Genomic DNA, 20950 nt, shown 5'->3' with positions numbered 1-20950 from the left:
GCAGAACAGAATAAAGGAAAAAGAATGAAAAGAAGTGAAGACAGCCTAAGAGACTTCTGGGACAACATTAAATGCACCAACATTCACATTATAGGGGTCCCAGAAGGGGAAGAGAGAGAGAAAGGACCCGAGAAAATATCTGAAGAGATTATAGTTGAAAACTTCCCTAACATGGGAAGGAAATAGCTACCCAAGTCCAAGAAGTGCAAAGAGTCCCAGGCAGGATAAATCCAAGGAGAAACACACGGAGACACATAGTCATCAAATTGATAAAAATTAAAAGCAAAGAAAAGTTATTTAAAGCAACAACAAAAAATGACAAACAACATACAACGGAACTCCCATAAGGTTAACAGCTGATTTCTCAGCCGAGACTCTACAAGCCAGAAGGGAGTGGCAAGGTATATTTAAAGTGATGAAAGGGAAGATCCTACAAGCAAGATTACTCTAACCAGCAAGGATCTCATTCAGTTTCAATGGAGAAGTCAAAAGCTTTACAGAAAAGCAAAAGCTAAGAGAACTCAGCACTACCAAATCAGCTCTGCAACAAATACTAAAGGAACTTCTCTAAGTGGGAAACACAAGAGAAGAAAAGGACCTACAAAAACAAACCCCAAACAATTGAGAACATGATAATAGGAACATACATATTGATAATTACCTTAAATGTGGATGGATTAAATGCTCCAACCAAAATACACAAGTTGGCTGACTGGATACAAAAACAAGACCCATCTATATGCTGCCTACAAGAGACCCACTTCCCAGACCTGGGGACACATACAGACTGAAAGTGAGGGAATGGAAAAAGATATTCCATGCAAATGGAAATCAAAATAAAGCTGGAGTAGCAATACTCATATCAGATAAAACAAACTTTAAAATAAAGAATGTTACAAGAGACAGGTAAGAACACTACATAATGATCAAGGGATCAATTCAACAAGAAGATATAACAATTATAAATATATATGTACCCAACATAGGAGCACTTCAATACATAAGGCAAATGCTAACAGCTATAAAAGAGGACATCGACAGTAACACAAAAATAGTGGGGGACTTTAACACCTCACTTACACCAATGGACAGATCATCTAGACAGAAAATTAATAAGGAAACACAAGCTTTAAGTGACAAAATAGACCAGATAGATTTAATTGATATTTATAGGACATTCCATCCAAAAGCAGCAGATTACACTTTCTTCTCAAGGCACACAGAATATTCTCCAAGACAGATCAAATCTTGGGTGACAAAATAAGCCTTGGAAAATTTAAGAAAACTGAAATCATATCAAGCATCTTTTCCAACCACAACACTATGAGACTAGAAATCAATTACAGGAAAAAACACGTAAAAAACACAAACACATAGAGGCTAAATAATACATTACTAAATAACCAAGAGATCACTGAAGAAATCAAAGAGGAAATCAAAAAATACCTAGAGACAAACAACAATGAAAACACAATGATCCAAAACCTATGGGATGCAACAAAAGCAGTTCAAAGAGGGAAATATACAGCAATACAATCCTACCTCAAAAAACAAGAAAACTCTCAAATAAACAATCTAACCTTACACCTAAAGTAACTAGAAAAAGAAGAACAAACAAAACACAAAGTTAGTAGAAAGAAAGAAATCATAAAGATCAGAGCAGAAATAAATGAAATAGAAACAAAGAAAACAGTAGCAAAGATCAATAAAACTAAATGTTGCTCTTTGAAAAGATAAACAAAATTGATAAACCTTTAGCCAGACTCATCAAGAAAAAGAGGGAGAGGACTCAAATCAATAAAATTAGAAATAAAAAAGGGGAAGTTACAACAGACACTGCAGAAATACAAAGCACCTTAAGAGACTACTACAAGCAACTCTATGCCAATAAAATGGACAACCTGGAAGAAACAGACAAGTCCTTAGAAAGGTATAGCCTTCCAAGACTGAAGCAGGAATAAATAGAAAATATGAACAGATCAATCACAAGTAATGAAATTGAAACTATAAATAAAAATCTTCCAACAAACAAAAGTCCAAGACCAGATGGCTTCATAGGTGAATTCTATCAAACATTTAGAGAAGAACTAACACCCATCCTTCTCAAACTCTTCCAAAAAATTGCACGGGAAGGAGCACTCCCAAACTCATTCTATGAGGTCACCATCACCCTGATACCAAAACCAGACAAAGATACTACAGAAAAAGAAAATTACAGACCAATATCACTGATGAATATAGATGCAAAAATCCTCAACAAAATACTAGCAAACAGAATCCAACAGCACATTAAAAGGATCATCACCACGATCAAGTGGAATTTATTTATCCCAGGGATGCAAGGATTCTTCAATATATGCAAATCAATCAATGTGATATACCATATTAATAAACTGAGGAATAAAAACCATATGATCATCTCAACAGATGCAGAGAAAGCTTTTGACAAAATTCAACACCCATTTATGATAAAAAAAACTCTCCAGAAACTGGGCATAGAGGGAACCTACCTCAACATAATGAAGGCCATAGGTGACAAACCCAAAGCAAACATCATTCTCAATGGTGAAAAACTGAAAGCATGTCCTCTAAGATCAGGAACAAGACAAGGATGTCCACTCTCACCACTGTTATTACTCATAAGTTTTGGAAGTCCTAGCCACAGCAATCAGAGAAGAAAAAGAAAGAAAAGGAATACAAATTGGAAAAGAAGAAATAAAACTGTCATAGTTTGCAGATGACATGATACTATACATAGATAATCCGAAAGATGCCACCAGAAAACTACTAGAGCTAATCAATGAATTTGGTAAAGTTGCAGGATACAAAATGAATGCACAGAAATCTCCTGTATTCCTATACACTAACAATGAAAGACCAGAAAGATAAATTAAGGAAACAATCCTATTCACCATTACAACAAAAAGAATAAAATACCTAGGAATAAACCTACCTAAGGAGGTGAAAGACCTGTACTCAGAAAACTATAAGATACTGATGAAAGAAATCAAAGATGACAAAAACAGATGGAGAGATATACCCTATTCTTGTATTGAAGAATCAATATTGTGAAAATGACTGTACTACCCAAAGCAATCTACAGATTCAATGCAATCCCTATCAAGTTACCAGTGGCATTTTTTACACAACTAGAATAAAAAATCTTAAAATTTGTATGGAGAGACAAAAGACCCCAAATAGCCACAACAATCTTGAGGGAAAAAAATGGAGCTGGAGGAATCAGACACCCTGATTTCAGACTATACTACAAAGCTACAGTAATCAAGACAATATGGTACTGGCACAAAAACAGAAATATAGATCAGTGGAACAGGATAGAAAGCCAAGAGTTAAACTCATGTACCTATGGTCAACTAATCTATGACAAAGAAGGCAAGGATATACAGTGGAGAAAAGACAGTCTCTTCATAAGTGGTGCTGGGAAAACTGGACAGCTACATGGAAAAGAATGAAATTGGAACACTCCCTAACACCATACACAAAAATAATCTCAAAATGGATTAAAGACCTAAATGTAAGACCAGACACTATAAAACTCTTAGAGGAAAACATAGGAAGAATACTCTTTGACATAAATCACAGCAAGATCTTTTTTGACCCACCTCCTAGAGTAATGGAAATAAAAACAAAAATAAACAAATGGGACCTAATGAAACTTAAAAGCTTGTGCACAGCAAAGGAAACTATAAACAGGATAAAAAGACAACCCTCAGAATGGGAGAAAATATTTGCAAACAAATCAACAGACAAAGGATTAATCTCCAAAATATATAAACAGCTCATGCAGCTCAATATCAAAAAAACAAACAACCCAATCAGAAAATGGTCAGAAGACCTAAATAGACATTTCTCCAAAGCAGACATACAGATGGCCAAGAAGCACATGAAAAGCTGCTCAACATCACTAACTATTAGGGAAATGTAAATCAAAACTACAAAGAGATATCACCTCACACCAGTTAGAATGGGCATCATCAGAAAATCTACAAACAACAAATGCTGGAGAGGGTGTGGAGAAAAGGGAACCCTCCTGCACTGTTGGTGGGAATGTAAATTGGTACAGCCGCTATAGAGAACAGTATGGGGGTTCCTTAAAAGACTAAAAATAGAATTACCATATGACCCAGCAATCCCAGTACTGGGCATATACCCAGAGAAAACCATAATGCAAATAGACACATGCACTCCAATGTTCATTGCAGCACTACTTACAATGGCGAGGTCATGGAAGCAACCTAAATGCCCATCGCCAGACGAATTGATAAAGAAGAAGTGGTACATATATACAATGGAATATTATTCAGCCATAAAAAGGAAGGAAACTGGGTCATTTGTAGAGACGTGGATGGACCTAGAGTCTGTCATACAGAGTGAAGTAAGTCAGAAAGAGAAAAACAAATATTGTGTACTAACGCATATATGTGGAATCTAGAAAAATGGTACAGATGAACTGGTGTGCAATGCAGAAAGAGAGACACAGATGTAAAGAACAAACATATGGACACCAAGGGGGGAAGGAGGTGGTGGTGGTGGGATGAATTTGGAGATTGGGACTGACATATATACACTTATATAAAATAGATAACTAATAAGAACCTGCTGAATAAAAAATAAGATAAATAAATAAATTACCCTCTAGAAAAGTTGTAACAATTTATTCTCTCTCCCTAAGCGTGCAATATAACCATGTTTAAATAAATTATGGTATTTCCACAGACTAAAATACTATTTTGCAAAAATTAATGACATGGAAAACTAGGCATAGGACTGTATCAAGTAAAACAAGGTATAAGATAAAGCATACCATTGATATGATATATTACTATATAAATTATATATGTGGAGAGGAATATATACACATATGTACACACATATATATGGCAGAAATTGTCAAAACTGAGGGAAAGGACTAGATTAAATTTCTAAAACTTCTTAAATGCTCTTCTATATTTGTCAAATTTCCTAGAATTTCTGCATATTTTACTTGCAATCTGATAAACAATATGCTCAGAAAATACTGTAAGTCTCAAAGCCAAAGAAACAAGTCTTCAGGTCATCTAATGTTAGATGTACACTTACAAAACAGCAAACTCCTAGTGTGCTCCAATCTGGAATGTTTAAACCTAGTGGCCTGAAATACATTTGCCCAACAAAGAACTTGCTTTAACTCATGAAAATCTTCATGCCTCATAGCAAGCAGGATAAAACCTTTCTTTTCTCCACTGATAAAACAAATAAGAGCAAACTGTGAGATCCCTGAAAACAGAGAGAAAACTATCTCTTCGAACAAGCTCTAAGTCCTTGGCTGCAGGCATTTTGGAAAGCATTTTGGATGGGAACAAACCATTAATAAAGATTCAGTACTTACACTGACCTTTGAGCAATTCCAGATGTAGACATGGAGAATTTTCCACAAATAATAAAGAAGGGTCGGCTACAAGAAGTGACAGTCCGGAACAGGCTTGTAGGAGGCTAGAATTACACGGGACCCAGAAAATAGACTCAGCAGAAATGAAACAACGCAAAAGGAATCCATATTCTTGACCAAACATAACCAGAGATTTATTCTCTCATAAGAATTTTTACCAGTTCCTTAGTGTGGAGGAAATATAGGCTATATTATATTTTCTGGATATGATTATAGTTTCATCAGTCTTTATGATGCACTTACTCTCCATGTTATTACTCTATGCTAACTTTTTATACAGAGTAACTCATTTAGTGCTCACTAACCCAACTTGGTAGACTGTTATTCATATTTTACAATTAGAAAAATGAGGCCCAGAAATTTAGATAACTTGGCCAAGATCATACTTCTTGAACAGGGGTCAGCAAACTTTTTGTTAAAGGGTCAGAGAGTTAACATTATGCTTGCCAGTCACAAGGTCTCGGTCACAACTACTCAACTCTGCTGTGTAGTACAAAAGCACGCACAGACAATATTTCAAGGAGTCAATGTGGCTATGTTACACAAATGGGTGGTGGGTCCGCTGGCTGTGGTTTGCCAACCTCTGATATAGAACGTAGTAAAGCAAGATTCAAACTCAACTCTATGCCTTTAATAACTAAACTGCCATACAATAAGAGAAAATGAAATAAATGTGGTTCTCCTCCCATAACATGGGTTCACTAATTTCCAAATATTCTTTGCCTCTCTATACAGTTTTGTTCTAAAGAATCTAACCAGTTAATAGGAATTGTCACTTATTGGGATTTGGTGAGCAGAAAGATTTGGATGCCCAGAGAGCATAAACAAGGTAGGTAGCTCACCTAACAGAATGTGGATTTAACAACATTATGTTAGGATAGATGTGCAGATCTGAAATTTGGGCAGTACTCAGCCTGCTAAAATGGAAAAGAAGAAAGAAGAAGATGACTCTGGGTTCTTTTAAAATATAGTAATACTTAGTTTAACAAGTCTCTATATTTTTTTCTTAATTTCAAAATTATTATCCGTGAATTTGTCTCATAAGTACAATAATATTGGGCAATATAGCTATATCCATTTTAAGTTGTTTAAAATTCGAAGTCATGAGGAAAGATATTTTAATCACATCTAGTTTTTCCTGTGTTTATAAATTATAAAGTAGCAATGAAAATTAATCAACAGATTGAGTCAGTTGTTTGATTTTTTAGTAGTAGATCTTCACCAGAATTTGAGAGCCACATCCATGACAGAATGAGTCAAGATGACATAACATTCCTTAAATAATGGAGATGTAACAAGCTCTCTGGGCAGGAGAATGGTCAGAAAATTTATACTTCAGTCTTAATGTTACTATGGACCAGTCATACGACCTTCAGCCAATTCTGCATCTTCTTTAGAAAAATGGTAATTATATCATCTGTTACCATACCAGGGTCATTGTGAAAGTTATATGAAAAAAATTCATAAAGTTATCTTATAAATTTAAAATGCTATATTCATTAAGGTAGACATCTAAGGTTTATAATACAATCTGTTTTTACAAAGGAAAATACTTTTATGTTTTTCCTTCTTTCACAGATCTATAATCCCTTTCACCAGAAACAGAAGAGACCCAGAGTTCAGAATTTTTGCCAGCCCCTCACTGTGAAAAAACAAAGTAAAGCCGTAATTCTACTACTGTTTTATTTTTTAGGACCTTTGAAATTTTCCTTACCATTAGTAATCACCAACATTTCTAAATATTCAGTCTATTAGATTCCTACACATTTTCTTTAGAAATCTCAGTGACTAAAAACTAAACAATAATAGTACTTATTGAACCAAGTTATTTGTAAAAGGTAGCTTGCACAAATAAATCTACTAACATTTTGGTTAAATTTCTAAGAAATATCATAAGGACACTGTAATATTAGATTGTGTTATTTTTCACAAATATTTGCAGCCCATCTCTCCGGAAGGTTTATACCCTCCTACTCCACTACTATCAGCCTCGGTTGTATGACTCTTGTAACATGAGCAGAAGTGACCCATGTCACCTGCATGCTGAAATTTTAAAAGCCACTATGTCGTTTGCCAGGTTCTGTTTTCTCCTACGCTATAAGACCAGAATATTCCAGATAAGGGCTGCTCCAACATCTGGGGTCCAAATGAAGACAACATAAAACAGCACTAAGACCAACCCGTGACACCATGTAGAGTGAGTGAAAAGTAAAATTTTGTTCCTGTTGGTCACTGATACTTTAAGTCATTTGCTACCACAGGATTACCTAGGCTATCCTAAGTGACTAATTACAAGAATGCAAAAGTCCAGTTATACTCTGTATGTTGACAATTAGAATAATTAACAGAAACGTGGCAGCAACATAAAATCTCATTTATTAAGAAAGAAACAAGCATTCCAGTGCTTCCTATATGTGAACACAGTTACAACAGGATATAAAAACCAAGTTTTGTCTCACTAAACCACAAAGATGGTGTAAGGGATTCAGACTGCAATAATTTTTCAAGTTATTTATAGGATAGAAAGACATAAAACCAGAGAATCACATCCAGAAACAATACTGGCCATCATTTAGGGATTATCTATAATCCTAGAAATTAGGGCTCTCACCATCTTATTTTACAATCACTTTTTTCTTTTTCTATTTTTTAACCAAGAAAGTTCAAAATTATTTTCAAGGAAAAAAGAAATGACTCTCAAAATGCACTAGCAAAATTCAACAGATTTCCTAAATCCAAAGACTAATAATAAATATGACATTTCCTCACCTAGAAGCTGACAATATTACACAGGTCATTTCAGGATTTCTGTTTTTAATTAAAACTTAAATTGTGTCATTAGTATTTTTAAGCATAAAATCTCTAATATGCGGCTCAATACATAAAACATAAGATTTCAGGGATAACATTAGATATGCTTTGCACTTTCAAGAAATTATCAACACAGTATCAGGGATACCCTGCCCTCTACTGTCAGTATTATAATTTTGCATGTTTAACTAAATTAGTTAAATCACTTCATTTAAAATCCAAGCTTTCTCCCTCCATCAGTTTTTTTTTGGTATTTAAACATTCTGTTTCTATTCTACTAGCTGTTTTCTTAGAAAATTTAACATGTATGTTTCACTGAAATATTAAAGTTCATCCACCCTTTTATACTGCTCCTAAATAAAGGAACTCAGAATGCTCTAACGCTAACCAGTCATTTCCCAACTTATAGTCTCTTATTGTTCTGTACTAATTTCTCTCGATTTTTACCCTTATCAATTAGAAAATCTTGTAATTATTTCACATGGTAAGTTTACTTAGAGTTACACAGATATTTTCTATTTTATTTGCTCACCATTCCTCCCTGCATCTCAGACCTTCCTTTGAAATTAGTTCATCTTTAAAGCAGGTCTGCTGGTATGAAATGCTCTCCATTTCTGTCTGCAGAAATCATTGGTTTGTCCTTCTCCTTTAAAGCTTCAGTGGTATACAATTCCAGGTTAACAATTATTTTCCGTCACTATTTGAAGATAATATTCTCCTGTCTTCTACCTTCTGCTGTTGTTGTTGATACCACTCATCTCCATACTTCATTGGCCTCTGGCTCCAATTAGTTTTCCAATAAATTGTCCCAATATTCATAAACTCACAGTCTACTCAAGCTCTCATCAATGCCAATTTGTGGAGTTTTCCACAGTTTGTTGAGAAATCTCACTTTGTCATTGGCTTTCTACTTCACCTGTATTGTAGCTTCCTCAATTCCCTTTGGTTTCCCTGTGTATTTGTCATTTCTTATGGTTTTCAGAATTTTCTTACCATGTGATCTCTCAAAGTTAGTTTAAAATATATGCAGATTTAGTATATATGGTTTACGTCATCTTCATTTATGTCAATGAAGAGAAAACATATTAATGCATTACCGTTTAGTATTTCATGTCACCTTGGTATTCTGGATATGTATTGATGGTGGTCTTGTACAGTGATAGTCAAAAATTTTTAAATCACATACTTTTGTCAAAAAAATGAAGTGCTCTGCAATGTATTATAGTTATTTGCAAGTCACATGCATGTTCTCCTATCAATATTAACATTAAATAGTGAAATATATTTTTATTTTTAAACAAACAAATTTAAACAGAACATATGGAAAAGATTTTACATACATTTTGGAATGTATGTCCCACCTGGTATCATAAAGGGTCTAAGAAGCTCTAACATTGGCAGGCTTTCTGTAGTAGAGCTAGCTCTATTCTTTGGACACTGTAGATATTTTCAGAGCCTTTTAGATAATTCAAGAAATAAGTCTGGAAAAATACAACAAAGTATCATTGTTTTCAATTACTAAATATGGTACTACTCAAATAATATTATGTCCCAACAAATATACAAATGAAATAGGTGAAATTTTACCACTACTCAGAGTATCCCTCATTAATTCAACAAAATCTGTTTTCTACCTGGAAAGTGCTTGGTGCTATATTAGGTGCAAATGATAGAGCAGTGAAAAGATGGACCTGGTCTGAGGTCATAGACTGTAAAGCCTCTTACTGGAGACTAACAATTAAAAAGCCAGTACAGTAAAGTGGGATGAATGCTATGCTTGTAGAAAAGTAGGGCACACTAAATGAGTACTTAACTTCAGAAACATTTTGAAAAGACTCAGGCTCTTGTGATTTGGCTTGAGATTATACCATAGACAGAACCTTGAAAAACATGTTTTATTTCTTTGCCCTAACAATCACATTGTAACTCCTTTGCTCTTCCTGCATTATTTGAAATCCTAGGTGGCCACTAACAACAGTTCATAAAAAATTAAAACTTATTAAAAACGTTAGTGATGATTTACAAAAAAAGTTTCGTAAAGATAGTTGCAAGTCAGTACAATTTTGAAAAGGCACCTCCTGTGATGGATGAGTTTACTCAAAGTGCAGATTATTGGAGATTTGGTGAATCATACAAATATATCTGGGTTCTCTGACATCAAAACAGAGTAAAAAGACAGCAACTAAAATTATGTAGGAGATGATATATGAACCAAACATACTTTTAAAAGTGTACTGTACCAGTTTAAAATTTAATTTGGTGTAACATGATCCTGTACAAATTAAAGGAGCATCACATGATACTATGTTATCATGATTAGAGACATGAAAATAGAGGTTCTATTTTAAGTACAACAGAATAAGCATCATCTCGCAATGAAGTGAAACGACCTATTTTCTTTTTCTTTGTGTTCTCTTACTGTCTTATTCTCCCTTAAGATAGCAAGGGATAGTACATATACATACTCTTAGAGGTTATGTAGTGACAGTCCGGGTGTTCATCAAGTCAGAGTAAAACTACAGCTCACCTGCCTGGCACATAAGATTTACCCAATTGTATATAATTGAAACATTTAGACAGATTATGTAGAATAACACATTTGTATGAAATTTTGTGAATGGATATATGACTAAATGGTTGACTTGTGTTTGTAGCATTATCTTGGGGGTACTTGATCAAAGTCTATTTTGGTATATTTCAAGACATCTGAAACAACGGTTACTAGAAGGAGCCCTCAGCCAGACACAGAAGGCCCGGTTTTGATGATCCGTCTTCTACTGAGTCCATGGCTGTGGGCAAGGTCCTGAACCTCTGGGTTTTTAATCACAGTGTCCAAATCCCTAAAATGGGATCTCTGAGGCTCTTCATACTCTCACATTCTGTGTTTCTGTGTGGTTCCTGCTGATGTTTACTGGGTCTCAAGAGCACACAAAGTCCACCTTCCCAACAAAAGTTTTTGAGTACCCCCATGTAATAACGGACCATGTTCATTCATTGCCAGAACATGTCAAGGAATGTATAAGGTTGGTAGCAATTGGGAAGTGTGGACCAGGGCCAATGAGGGATGCACATATTAAAATATCAACACTCAGATTGTCTTGTGTTATTTAGTTCTCTAATTTTATTTATGCAAAATAAACATGATTTATCCCAGACTGTAAATTTTACATTGTAGGAATTATATCATACTCTTAATTCTGCTACTCAGACAGTAAGTTGTCAGTTACTTCTTGATTAATATCTAAGCCAACTTTAAAAATAACCAAGTAATTATTTGGGACATAGAGTTTTTACCTACTTTATATCAGACAAAACTCTGAAATGAATTTCTTAAATATAAAAAAAGGAGTTAAATAATACTTCTCACTTTTATTCCCATAGCAATTACTGGAAAAGAAATGTAAAGAAAAGGAAAGAGTGAAACATTTAATTCCAAAATAAGTGTGGGCAACAATCTTGCTTTATTAATACAAAACCACACCCATCATTTTCACGTTAAACATTTAGTTTTAGTAAGTTGGTACATGAATTATTGGCAAGGAAATTCTTCATGAGGAAAAAATGGCTTTTAATATAAACCTTGTGTGTAAGAATATATGAATAATGAGTTGGAAGCCACCTCGCAGAGGAGAAAGTTGCCTGGGCTTTTAGGTATGAATATAAAAAAAATCTCTCCTCATTTCACCTCTTTTCTGAGGGCCAGATTGTTCTGTGAACTGAACCCATTCCAACCTGAATATACTTAATATAAATGAACATTATAGCAAAAGTTAATAAGGCCAAATTCTGCTACCACAAAAATTTTAAAACAAATAATCACCATAAGGAAAATAGTCATAAACCCTGGCTTATGGCCCATACTTGGTTGAGTTTTTAAAATACGCTATTCAAAATCATTCCACATAATTTTATCAAGTCCTTAACACTCATTACTCCAGTGCCTTTTAACTTTTTACTGTGACTTCCAATAAAAAATATATTTTATATCATGGACAAGTATATATCTTTCTCTCTATATATGTATATGTATGTATTCTCTATATATATGTACATATATATCTTTATATATATGTATGTACACATGTTACATATAGCTTTATATATATACATAAACTTCATATATTTTTATATATTTATATGAAATTATAAAATGGAAAAAAGTTTCATAAAATAATACCTACACTTCTACATGCTATACTGTCTGGTATTTTATATTCTTTTCTATTTCCTTTTTAAAAATGCTGTTTGAGGTCTAGTTAATTGATTATACAACTCAGTACTATATCATAAACCATTGCATAATAGAAAAAAATAGAGACAAAATATTCCCTTCAAGAAAATGGAGAAAGAGCAAAAGAAGGACAAAAAGGAAATGGGGTAGAGATAGGAGAAAGAAAAGAATGGATGAACATTAAAGAGAAAAGGAGTCATAGCACTTTGGAAATGATATGGCCAAAGAGAAGAAAAGATCATTAACTAGAAAAAAGGAAAAATTATGGAAAATTGTTAGGGTTGATCTTTAGGGTTTGAAAACTTCAAGCAATCATAAATATTTTCCTCCCAGATAAATGAAAACTAACAATGTCACAGATTAACCATGACATTCATTAGATAGATGAACTATGTCCAAACTACAGACTAGATGAAAACCAAGGTGTCCTTGCAAATTTTTAAGCTGTGGCATGTTAAATTTTGTGCAACATGGAGAATATTTTATGATTCACAAATCTTGAAATAAGAATAACTATTCATTTCATTCAATAACTCTGTCAGAGGCTTTCTTTATAAATTTCCACATCCTCGACTGATGCTTAATTCATAAGATTAGCCAACAACTGTGCAAAGAGCATAGACTTCAGAGTTGGAAGACCAAGTTTTGTGTTTGAGTCTAGGTTTTACCACTCTGTAAAAAGGGTAAATGACAAAATATGTAGAAACACTTTGTATATCAGATCCCCCAAAGCAATGTAGGTAATCCTCAACCAATTATAGTACCATTATATTTTCATAATTGCTTAGAGTTAGAAGAAACTTTTTCATAGGAGAGCTCATTTGTAATATGAATCTGTTTCTCCTTTTTTTCCAACCATTCTAAGATCTTTCCATTTAATTTTCCTGCTGCAAAATAACCCAAAAGATTTCATTTTTTACTTGCCTGGTACTTTTTTAGAAATCACCTCTTTTGATTTGCAAGGATTCAGCAAATATCATCTTAAAATCTACCATAATAAAAACAAATGTTTATTATTAGATTGTCTTTGAAATTAAATAAATCAGGACGACATGCTATGTTATAGATATTTCAGATAAGTGGTCTTGCTTTTACTTCTGTTAGCCTGAGGCTTAGTTTAAAAATTCCATGTCCTAGTGCATTTTATTATCTTCATTATTAATTATTTTCTAGTTCCTTTACTTCTGTAGTTCTCAAGGCTAGTTTTAGATTTGAATCCCCTAGGGACCTTTCCAAACTATGCGATAAATCAGAAAGCCTCGTTTCTCTGTCCTGAGTTGGGGCTTAGGCATTGATTGTTTTTATGTCCCTAAGTGATTCTACTGGGCAGAAAAGATTGAGAACTACTGCTTTAGTTTTTCCCACTAATCAAAAAGCAGCTAAGAGACTCAAAATTCAGTCAAGAGATTCTAAATTGATTCAGTCAAGAGACGTAAAAATTACATCCTTAACTTCCAGTGAAAGTAAGTTACGACCATATCAAAAATATTTTAAGAGTAATTATCCTCATTCCTGCATCAGTAAATTTTCCTTTTGAATATTCAGGACAGCATAGAGACCATTATTTATCCTTTCTTAAAATACTTAAAAATAAAAACCTCTCCTAATTCCACAACCCTTTCTCACAACCACTTCATTTTTCTGTTTTTCTTGATAGCAAAACTCCTCAAAAAAGGATTTATACTGACTATTTCCAACTTCTCTTTCTCTCTGGAACTTACTCCATTTGGACTTTCTCCACTACTACCACTTGGTTTAAACTGTTTCAAAGTCACTGATAATTTGTATGATGCTAGATCAAATGGTCATTCCTCAGGCTTCATTCTACCTGATCCTTTAGCAGGTTCTGGCTGCAGTTGGCAATAGTTTGATCACTTCTCCCTTCATTACACTCTTAGTTCACTCACTTTTCTAGGGTAAAGTTTTCCCAGTGGTTATTCCTTTTCACTTCCCTTTACTGGCTTCTCCTTTCCAACCATGCCCAACAGATAGTGTGTTCAGTGCTCAACCAGTGGACCTCTTCTCTTTTCTGTGCTCATTCCCTTTCTGGTCCTCAATCAGCCTTGGAGCTTTAAATATCATCTATATATTGAGAAGCAACAAATTTAAATCTCCAGCCCTTCTCTCCTCCTCAGTGTCCTTATACTCAACTGACTACTTGACATCTCAGTTAATACCTATTAGCCATTTCAAACTTAATGTGTATGAAAAACGATTCATTATTATCCCAGACTTGCTCTGTATAGTCTTCACCATCTCATCTTCACCATCATTCTAGCTTTCAGGCCAAAAACCTGGGAATCATCTAGCATTACTCATTCTTTTATACCCCACATTCATTCTTTTATACCCCACATTCATTCTTTTAGCAAGCCCTGTTGATGCTCCCTTTACAAATGTACCCAGAATTCAACCACATCGCACCACCTCTACTGCTTCCTCCCTGATCCAGCTTACATCATCTCTCACCAGGGTCACGAAAGCAACTTTTAAATGACCCGTTTCTTCTCTTATTGTCCACAATCACATAGAAGCCAGAGGAAGGTTTTTTTTTTTTTTTGCTGTACACGGGCCTCTCACCGCTGTGGCCTCTCCTGCCGCGGAGCAACAGGCTCGGGACGCGCAGGCCCAGCGGCCATGGCTCACGGGCCCAGCTGCTCCGCGGCACGTGGGATCTTCCCGGACCGGGGCATGAACCCGTGTCCCCTGCATCGGCAGGCGGACTCTCAACCACTGCGCCACCAGGGAAGCCCCAGAGGAAGCATTTTTAAAATACATGTCATACTTTGTCTTCCCATCACTCAAAACAATTTCATATTTCATTTTACTAAAAGTAGAATTGACAGGATTTACAATTGTTTACAAGATCCTATGTGATTTAACTCCTTATGTCCTGTCTAAATTCATTTCCTGTGCTTTCCCATCACATGTGATGCTCCAGCCACACCGGCCTCCATGCTGTTCTTGAAAGCTAAAGATATAATCTCACATCATGGTCTTTGTATTGCACTCTTCTGTTGCTAGGAATGCTTTTGCAACTGTCCCTCTAATACACCCAGATCTCTTCTCTCTCAATTCCTCCAGGTCTTGCTCAATGGTCTTAACTTGGCCAGATTATTTAAAATGATAATACCTCTCTCAGTCTCTATACTCCTTTTCTGTGCAGCTGGTCCATAACAGTTATTTACTTATCTCCATCTGATGTACCGTAGGTTTAATTGTGTGACTCTCACTCCCATTAAAATGTAAATGCCATGAGGACACAAATTTTGGGTTTTGTTTTGTTTTTTTGGCTTTTCTTAAGGTTCTAATTATTTTTTTCAGCTTCATTGAGGTATAACTGACAAATTGTAAGATATTTAAAGTGTATACATGGTGATTATATATATATATATGTATACATTTTGAAAGGACTCCCTGCATCAAGTTAACAAATTCTTTACCTCACTATTTAGCTTTTATTGGTGAAAACATTTAAATTAGAGATGAAATTAGAATCTCTTAGCAAATTTCAATTGTACAATACAGTGTTATCAACTTGCCAGCTACAAACTGGCACTTGCCATCTACCTCTACAAGGATTAAATCAGGAGCTGCTGCAGCTGCTGACCTTCAACACCCCCTGAAAGGAGATCAGGGTGGAGATCAGGAATGAGGCACTCTGTGTTCTGGGAAAAACTGGCAAAAACAGGTCTTCAGATAGTTAGATATTTTCAAGAGAAGATTTTATGAGACCAATTCTTGCATCTCCTTGTATCTAGAAAAGCACTAAAATCCTTCATGGTGACATCTGCTCCTCGTAACTAGCAGTAACCTTCACAAGACTATCAGCAACTTTCTGCAAAAAATATGTGCTTGATTGCAGGTACTCCCCCTTCACCAAAATCACATATATACTGACCTTCCCCCCTACCTCTTTAGAGCAGTTTCTCAGAGCTATCTGAAATGCTGCCTTCCAGGCTATAGTCCTCATTTTGCCCCAAATAAAGCTTAACTCACAACTCTCATGTTGTGCATTTTTTTTTCAGTCAACAAACTATAGTCACCATGTTATACATTAGAACCTCTGAACTTACTCATCCTCCCATAACTGAAAGTTTGTACCCTTTTACGCACCTCCCCCTATTTCCCTCACCCCAGCCCCTGGCAACCACTTTTCTACTCTGTGTCTATGAGTTCTACTTTTTTTAAGATTCCACATATAAGATTTGTCTATCTTATCTTTTCAAAATTCCATCTTATAGTTTCATTGATCTTTTCTATTGTCTTCTTAGTCTCTATTGTTTCCATTTTGATCTTTGTTATTTCCTTCTGTCTACTAATTTTAGGCTTAGTTTATTCTTTTTCTAGTTCCTTGAGGTGTAAATTTAGGTTGTTTATTTAAGATCTTTCTTTTTCCTTTATGAAGGCATTTATCATTATAAATTTCCCTCTTAAAACTGTTTTTGCTGCATCCCATAAGTTTGGGTGTGATTGGTGTTTCCATTTTCATTTGTCTCAAGACATTTTTTGACTTCTCTTTTGATTTCTTCTTTAACCTATTGGTTGCTCAGGAGCATGTTGCTTAACCTCCATATATTTGTGAATTTTCCAGTTTTCTTCTTGTAATTGATTTATAGTTTCATACCATTGTGGTCAAAAAACATACTTGATACGATTTAAATCTTCATAAATTTATTGAGACCTATTTCGTGTCTAACATATGATCTTTCCTGGAGGATGTGCCATGTGCCTTTGAGAAGAATGTGTATTCTGCTATTGGATGAAATGTTCTATAAATGTCTGGTAAGTCCATGTGGTCTAACGTGTAGTTTAAGTCCAATGTTTCCTTATTGATTTTTGTCTAGATGATCTCTATCCATTGTTAAAAGTGGGAGTTTGAAATCCCCTACTATTGTATCACTGTCTATTTCTCCCTTCAAGTCTGTTAATATTTGCTTTATATATTTAGGTACTCCTATGTTGGGTGCATAAATATTTACTGTTATTTCCTCTTATGAATTGACCACTCTATCATATATAATAACCTTCTTTGTCTCTTGTTACAGTCTTCGGCTTAAAGCCTGTTTTGTATGACACAAGTATAGCTAACCCTTCTTTCTTTTGGTTTTTCATGGGATATCTTTTCTCATCCCTTCACTTTCAGTCTGTGTGTATCCTTAAAGCTGAAATGTTTCTCATGGGCACCCTGTCAGGGGTGAGGTTTATGGTGAGAGTGTGTCTCAGCCTCTCCTACCCATTTTGATATAGGCATTTCCAATTCACTTGATATGTAGGAGTCACTTAGCTAGTTTCTGGATGTCTTTCTCAGGTGGTTGCTCTAGGTGTAGCTGTATATTTTGTGTGTCCCTGGGAGGAGGGGAGTTTAGGAGCCTCTAGATCACCTTAGTCCAATAAACTTGCTTTGGTTTTTGTTTTCTTGACAGTGTTAATCCCAATGCCTAGAAATATGCTGGGCACATAGTTGGTATTCAACACTTATTTGTTGAATAAATCAATGAAAAGCTTCAACTTTGTACTGGATACTTCAATATTTTATTTTAAAATTTATACCTAATTTGTAGGTTAGGTAATCTATAAATCCCCTTCCAGTTCTAAAGTTTCATGACTCTAACACAAACATGTGCTCAGCCTGCTTGATGACTCCTTTCCTGATTCACTCAAACCAAGTTAGTTCATTGCCCCCTCTGCTCTTATAGCACTCTATTCTTGCTTGTAATATTAGCATTTATCATAATATTTTCCCCAAAATTAGACCAAGAATTACTCAAGAGCAAGGTATGTTTTTATCTGTTTCTTCATATGCTTGCTGTAACATACCATGGTATCTGACACTCTTAGTGTTTGGCTTTCAATATGTAAATATTTACTGATTGAGTGAGTGTGACCTGTATAAAATAATGCTTTGGGAAAGAGAGGGAAAGAGAATGCTTATCTTTTTAAACATCTAGCTGAAGGGAAAAAACTGGAGGGGAATATTTCTCTAGTGGGTCACTGAGGAGCTTTTTCAGATTTTCTGTACCCCCCAGTTTTGAAACCCAAGCATTCAAGCAGCAATTTTTTTTCTTTCCTATGATGTTTTCTTCTGGGGGCATTCAAAAGTCATCATATCCTCTCCTGGACGGTAAGTCTCATTTAAAAGGACAGAAGCATATCTAAGTCTGCCTAGATAAGTAAGAAGCAATCCTAAAGCTTTCAGAAATAGATACTGCCTGAAATCCACATTTCTAAATTTTATTACAATTTTTAAAAAAGAAACAAATGAAGAAATATCTATCACTGAACAGCATTTTAACTGCATACTCTAAATCACGATATTTAAATAAAGAGAAAGACATAATATTGTATAAGATAAATTTTAAAGAAATTTTGTTTAATCATGTCTAATCTTAAGGAAATGGTAAGAAACTGTATGTATTTAGTTTAATTGTACATCTACAACATGAATTCATACTTCACTCATTATTGTAGTACAAAATATCATCGTCTGTTACAAGAATGAGGTTTGAATATGTTTAATTGACTTTATCATTTTTCCTTTTCTAGAACTTATTTGTTATGCATACAGAATAAACTAAACTTATTTCCGGGCTTCCCTGGTGGCGCAGTGGTTGAGAGTCCACCTGCCAATGCAGGGGACACGGGTTCGTGCCCCGGTATGGGAAGATCCCACATGCCGCGGAGCGGCTGGGCCGGTGAGCCATGGCCGCTGAGCCTGCGCGTCCGGAGCCTGTGCTCCGCAACGGGAGAGGCCACAGCTGTGAGAGGCCCGCGTACCCCCCCAAAAAAAAAAAAAAAAAAAACTAAACTTATTTGCAGTATGAATTTTCTACTCTTTGAAAATGAAAGTGCCTCTCACCTTCATTGAAGCAAGACTCAGAGTTCTCTTTGGTTTATATTTGTTTTTAACTTTCCATAACCAGAAGTACTGCCTCACTCTCATTGCTCCAGATATATTCAAACATTAAAAAAGTAATAATAATGATTATAACACTGTTACCAGCAAAGTCCATTAACAATTCCCAGGGAATAAAAATAGAATCTGGGTAATAAAATAAGGTCTAACCTGTTTTTTTTCCTTGGTGCTTAGTCTAGTCTCACTTGCTCATAGGGTGCCCGTGCAGAGGCCTCACACCGGCCCTTCAGACCAGAGTTCCTGGCGTGAAACGGCTGCGGCAACACCTCAGCTTCGGACCATGTGCAGAAGCCGCACACAGAAGCACGGCAATTAAAGATGGCGGCGGCGGCGTCGGCGTAGGCGGCGGCGGACCGTGTGCAGAGGCGCTGCACCTGGCGCTGCGATCGGGAGCCTGAGCAGCGAAGCTGCACTGGCCTCGCGAGAACTCCGCTCCCTCCCCTCCTCACTGAGGGATCCCTATAACGCAGCCCCGCCCACGGCCTGAGAGCGTGTGGTCTAGAACCAGCTCCCACCTCTGTATTCTCTGAGCAGAGAATTAAGCTTTCTTTTGCTTCTTAGCGGAACTCAGTCTCCTTCTATAGGCGTGACTGACATCGGACAGGAGGACCCTTGTTTGGGACCATCTCGGGAACGTCGGTAACGATGCTAAGAATATCTAAATGTGTTCTTAAGTTAAAGGAGAATCTTATTAGAGTTTATTTGTCATTTGCACTCAGTCAAAAGTAAGTTGAGGTGAAAGTCTTTTTGCAATAGAAATTTCTCTTCACATTCAAAATAGTCATCATTACTTATGACATAGAATTTTATGTTTTTAATCACAACTGGGGAAGGATGAAATCAAATACCTTTAAAAATGTTTTCTCTAAGCTGAACAACACTATGCTTTCATTGGAGGATTTGATTATCTGTATTACTCAAATCAATATTTTCTAAATTTTCCAAAATGATGAATTGCTATCATATAATGGCTTTCCTTTAAATATGTCAATCATTTTACTAGTAAGAGCAGAGGACTCTGAGAATCACCTTGAGTTTCTAACCCAATCCCTGTCAGACACTCAAACATCCCATAATCCTTTATCAAGCAATTTCTACAATTATGTATCAAGTACTGTGCTAGGTACACAGGTTTTAAAGATCAAAGTCCTTGTTTCCTTCATAAAGGACTAACAGACGGAAAGCAAAATTAAAATAAAGTAAATGCTTACTAGAATGTGAAGTATTCTATGCAGGATGATTCAAGTTTTGTAGGGCCCGAAATTTGAGGGAATATTTTTTATTTTATTGAGGTATAGTTGATTTACAATGTTGTGTTGAATTTCTGCTGTACAGCAAAGTGATTGTTATACACACATATATATATATATATTCTTTTTCATATTCTTTTCCATTGGTTTGTTATAGGATATTATAGTTCCCTTTGCTATACAGTAGGACCTTGTTGTTTATCCATTCTATATATAATAATTTGCATCTGCTAATCCCAAACTCCCAATTCATCCCCCTCCCATATCCCCTCACCCTTGGAAACCATAAGTGT

The 20950-nt window shown here is 35.4% G+C and overlaps 1 long non-coding RNA gene across 2 annotated transcripts in view; it reads right to left on the bottom strand.

Moving 5' to 3' along the window:
• The window catches only part of LOC307186261, a 572345-nt gene extending 552439 nt beyond the window's left edge, over positions 1-19906 (bottom strand). Inside the window, exon 1 of one of the 2 annotated variants that reach the window (XR_013828291.1) lies at positions 19558-19906. This is a non-coding gene — a long non-coding RNA (uncharacterized lncRNA). Of the gene's footprint in view, positions 1-9621; positions 9940-19557 lie in introns of those variants that run through there. The other variant, XR_013828292.1, reaches the window with a different exon arrangement.
• Positions 19907-20950: the final 1044 nt, after the last annotated feature.

The sequence above is a fragment of the Stenella coeruleoalba genome (genome assembly GCF_951394435.1).
Source record: "Stenella coeruleoalba genome assembly, chromosome: 5".
NCBI lineage: Eukaryota > Metazoa > Chordata > Mammalia > Artiodactyla > Delphinidae > Stenella > Stenella coeruleoalba.
Note: the sequence above shows the minus strand (reverse complement) of the source record. Positions and strands in the feature narration are given on the sequence as shown.